This window comes from Athene cunicularia, assembly GCF_003259725.1.
Source record: "Athene cunicularia isolate RWA chromosome 24 unlocalized genomic scaffold, athCun1 chr24_part2, whole genome shotgun sequence".
In the NCBI taxonomy this organism is placed as follows: Eukaryota; Metazoa; Chordata; class Aves; order Strigiformes; family Strigidae; genus Athene; species Athene cunicularia.
In genome coordinates this window covers 195,031-200,043 of record NW_020799133.1, presented here as the reverse complement: position 1 = coordinate 200,043, position 5,013 = coordinate 195,031, and positions in this window count along the sequence as shown.

Below are 5,013 nucleotides of genomic sequence, written 5' to 3'. Positions count from 1 at the left end.
AGACCCGCTGCGGCTCGGGGGTGGCTGCGGGGGAGGACGGCGCTTGGGCTGAGGCTGACCCCGACGCCTCAGGGAGCCTGGGAATGTCGCTGGCCTGTCCGGGCCCTGCTCCGCCACGGGACCTTGTGCACTCCGGTTCCTTGACACGCTCTCGCCACGGCCGCTTCCGCCGCTGCCAGAAAGCCTGAGGAATTTGGCAGCCCCAGAAGGAATCCAGCTGCTGCGCCGAAGGGCCGGCTGCCCTGCGAGCCCCCAGCCCTCGCCGGCGCCGCAGGCAGCGCAGACGCCGGGCAGCGTGGCCACAGCATTTTTCTGGCAACTCCTCGTACGTTTGGGTTTGGCACGCGGAGCCACAGCGGGCAGGGCGCTGCGCAGGCGATGGAGCCGCTGGTTTGCAGGACAAGGAGGCGCTTGCCGACGGCTGGATGATAGAAAGGAGCGAGCGATACCTATTTCGGAGAGGTGAGACGCCCCCACCCCGCTCCCAGAGAACGCAGGGTTGGGTGATGGGTTTGTGCCAGGGACTGGATCCCAGACCCACCAAACCCATCATGTGCTGTGGTCCCAACGCTGTCGTTGGCAGGAGCCACACATGCTCCTTGCTGAGCTGAGCCAAGCGCCTGCCCCACAGAGGAGAAACTCATTTGCTGCAAGGAGGCTGTGAGGAATAAGTCTCCCTTGTTCCATTGCTCGGTGGTGGTGGTTTCCTAGTCCCTGACATGGTGGCCAAAGGCATGTGCCAACACTGGGCTCGGTGCTTCAGCTCCGGCAACAGTTGGGACTGTGTACGGTGTCACAGGCCCATCTCGGGGAGCGTGGGGTGGTGGAAAGCCGCTCTCCGGCCCAGGTGACCACGGGCATCCCCAGCCCGCAGCACAGTGCCGGCTGGGCCGAGTGCAGCTGTGCGGGGCGGTGTGGGAGCGCTTCCCGGGAGCACTGAGATCAGCGGGTGCGGCCGGGATTCCTTGGCTCCCGCCGGAGCTGTCTGGCAGCTGATTTACAGGGATGTTATTGCCAGAAGCGTTGCGTCGTCCCAGCAACCAGGATGCAGCCCCCGCTGCCCCTCGCCCGGGTGGGATGGGGCCAGTGGGGTCTCCCCTGCTTGGTGTGGGGCAGCGACTCCTTGCTCCCCACCGGCTTTGTGCCGGAGACGGGCTCCCCGCTCCCAGCTGCCGGCGGAAGGGCCAGTTGTTTACCGGGGCAGAGGGTGTGGGAAGGGGTAAGCATGCCTTAAGCGTGTTAGCAGATGGGGAGCAAGCAGGGAGCCAAGTTGGACAGAGGCTGCGATGCTGCGTGGTGCGCACCCACTAGCTTGGCCATTCTGGCTTCCTCCCTCGACTCCCAGGGGCAGGGAGGAAAAGCCGGGCCGTGGGCTGCCATGCGCCTGCCCCTTGCCTCCCTGCATGGCTGGCAGCGCAGGGCGGGCACGGCAGGTTGTGCCAGGCTGTGCTCCGGTGCACTGGTACGGCCCTTCGCCAGCGTGGGCTGGTTGACCGTGTCCCGGGTGTGCCCTGGCACACAGTGCAGCTCTGGGGTCTGCCCGTTGGCTGCTGGCACCCAGCCACGCTGGCGGGGTGTGAGGCAGCTCGGGCCATGTCCCGTTGGGTCTCGATAGGCAGGAGCGGATCCCAAGTGCCCCTGCCCGTGCGGGCGTGGGGCAGGCAGACAGGTCGCACTGGAGGGCAGTGAGGTGCAGGGGCTCCCCAAGAGCACGGCAGCAATGGGGCAACGTATCTGCCTGCAGCCCCCCGGCTGTCGGTGGGGCCCCATGTCAGCGGGGCTGGGCGTCCTCCCAGGTGAGGCCTCTGCCTGCGCCGGGAGAAGAAAGAGGCTTTTGTGCCGCAGAAGGCCAGGGCTGAGCAGGCAGCCCTGCGCACGGGGGGCACGGGAGCCGTGGGCTGTTTGGCGGTAACCGAGCCCGACCCTTTGGCATTTGCTGCCTTTGCCGCTTCCCACGGCGGGAACAAGCGGCGCGTTCTGCAGGCAGTGGCGGGAGAAGAAAGACTGCCTTGTCCGCCCCAGCGGTGGGGCGCCGGCTGGGGCAGCCGCACTCCCACCCCGCATTCTGACGGCAGAGCCAGCGCGAGAGGGGCTGCACCCCCGAGGGACGGGCTGGGGCACGGCTGGCGTCTCCTGCGCCGCGAGGAGCCGGTGAGGGGCCGGGGACAGGGGCTGGTGGGGTGGACGTCGGGGAGCAGCCAGATGCCTGAGGCTCAGGGAGAAGTAGAGCTGTCCGGGGAGTGAGTCTGGGCGGAAGGAGATGGGCAGGAGCAGGGACAATGTCCTGGGTGGCAGGACCGGGGGTCCCCCACAATGCTCAGCCAGCTCCAGCGACACAGCCGTGCTGGGAAGGGGTTAATGCCTGCGCAGGATCCCACCCTGGCCCCGCTCCCTTCCTATGCAGCAGCCCGGCCCCTCCTGGCTTTTCCTCCTTCTCAGAAGTTGTAGCAGGGCCTGGGCGCAGCCGAGGGGCAGGGGCTTGCTTTGCTGGGCTGCGGGGTCTCCAGATGCTGGGAAGCGCAACCCTTCCGCTCCTGGGGGACATGGGCACCCTGCCATGGAGGGTCCCGCTTGGCGCCCGGGCCAGGACCAGGTGGCAGGTAAGGGAAGGCGGGGGTCCTGCCTCAGCAGCCGATGGGCGCAGGGGAGCTGCTCCCAGGGTCCTGTGTCTCTGCTTCCCGCTGCCCCCATCCCGTGTGGGGCAGCTGTGGTCTCCATGGGGCCCTTGCCGTGGGGCAGCTGTGGTCCTTTCTGAGCCCTTGTTGTGGGGCAGCCAGCCCTGTTGTCGTGCAGAGCTGCCTGGGCTCCATCCCAGCCCTGGATCCCACGCCTGGTGTTTTCCAGCATTTCATTTTTTCCGCAGTGTGTAATAGCCGCTTGCTCGCCCCCGCAGCTGAGCCCCATGCTGGCCGAGCCAGGGGGGGTCCCGCGCCCTGCGGGACGCTGCGGCTGGTGAGACAGCGCCTGATGCTGCTGGGACCCGAGCCCAGGGCTCCTCCCAGTGCCCCCGTCTGCCCCAGGACCAGGGTCCCTGATGGGGATGGGAGCACACTCCCGTTCGGCTGCCCCAGCCTTCCCAGGAAGGGTTAAGCCACGCTCGGCCAGGCCTGGGCGGAAGGGAGGGACATGGGGAGCAGCAGACAGTAAATTTAGTAACCCCGGGCTGCATCCTGGGCTGCAACAGTGGCGTGAGAGCCGGGTGACGAAAATCGTTCCGAGCCGAGCCGCCTCCTGCCCACTCCGAGCTCCCGCGGGCAGCAGCCCTGCCCGCCTGCTGTGGGCACGTGTGCGAGCCAGCCAAGGCGCAGGCAGGGTGCACCCCGAGGCGCTGCTGCTGGGAGCAGAGGTGTGCGTCTGGGTGCCGGGGACAGTCGCCCGTGGCACGCGCAGGCAGGCAGACGTTGCTGGGCGCAGCTGAAAGGTGGCCTCGCCTGTCCTTGCCCGCCTACCGCCGTCGGAGTCCAGCTGCCCATCACTCCTGGCGATAAGAGTGTGCGTTTCCCTCGCCACCCTCCCAAAGCTGAGCCAGCGCGCCGGCTCCTTCTGCTGCCGCGACCCTGGAGCTCGTGAGGGGAACCCTCCGGGTGGCAAACGTCGGGAGGGCTGGGGTGGGGGTTGCGCTCAGGCTGCCGGCACGGATGCGTGAGAGGAATACAGCAGAGCCGTGCCCAGCGCTCTCACCTGCGCTGACGTCCTGTTTCTTCCGGCAGCAGCCCGTGCCTGAGAGTGCCCAGTGTCTCCGCGTGGGCGCCATGGAGGCCTCCAGCAGGACCCCTGCCAGCCCGACCCGCAGAGTCCAGACCATCATCCAGGTGAGGCCGTGGGGTGTCTGGGGGGGGTGGGTTCCATTCAGGAGCCCTCCTGCTCTGCGGCTGGTGCTGCCCTGTGGCCTCTCCTCACCCCGATCCCATTATGGGATCGGTGGCAAAGCCGATTGATCTAAGTGGCTGGCAGCTCAGATCCTCTTAGACACGACCCAAGCCCCTGGGAGCTTCTGCTCCAACGGCAGCTCACCTCTGCTCCCCGGGATGGGCAGCACAGGCAGGAGGGAGCCCTCGGGCCCCACATCCCTCCACCGGAGCATCCTGCCCGCACGCGGCCACCTTGGGGCATCACTCCCTGCCTGTACCTGTGGCCATTTTGGAGAAGCCTGGGCATCCAGCCATGTGGGCAGCAGAGCTGTGAGCATCCCTCCCTCCCCTCCTGCAGAACAGCCCCCTCGACCTGATCGACACAGGCAAGGGGCTGAAGGTGCAGACGGAGAAGCCGCACCTGGTGAGCCTGGGCAGCGGCCGGCTCAGCACCGCCATCACGCTCCTGCCCCTGGAGGAAGGTGAGTGCTGGCTGCCGGGGGGTCCCCACAGGCCCCATGGGGACACTGAGCCGCCCTCTCTGCCCTCAGGGAGGACCACGATTGGCACGGCCGCGCAGGACATTGTCCTGCAGGGCCCCGGCCTGGCACCCCAGCACTGCTACATTGAGAATGTGCGGGGGACACTCACCCTGCACCCCTGTGGCAACGCCTGCACCGTTGACGGCGTGCCGCTGCGGCGGCCCACGCGCCTCACCCAAGGTAGGGACGGCCCGGCTGCCTCCAGAGCAGCACCCGGCGTTCGGGGGAGTTGGGCCGTTTGTTATCCGGCTGTTGGTGCATCCATCCTGCAATTGCTCATCCCAGCTGGAGCGCTCTGGGCTCTTAGCCCTGGGGTGGGCACATGCTGGACACTGGTGCCATTTGGGACCTGGCTTTGTCGTGTGCTGAGGAGGGGGAAATCTGCACCGGCCAGACGGTGCCGGGCCGGGTGTGGTCCCTGCCCTTGCACCCATTTCACAGACAGAAGTAGAGATGCTGAGCCGGGTTTGGGAAGGGGAGGTGAAGGAAGGAAAACATCCCGGCGGCTCCGGGGCACCGCTGCGCGGCCGCAGGAGCTGGACCTTGCAGTTCCCCGCCCCGGCCGCTCCCGGAGGAGCGTGGCCAGAGCCGAGGGTCCCTCCCCACGGCGCCCCCTCTCC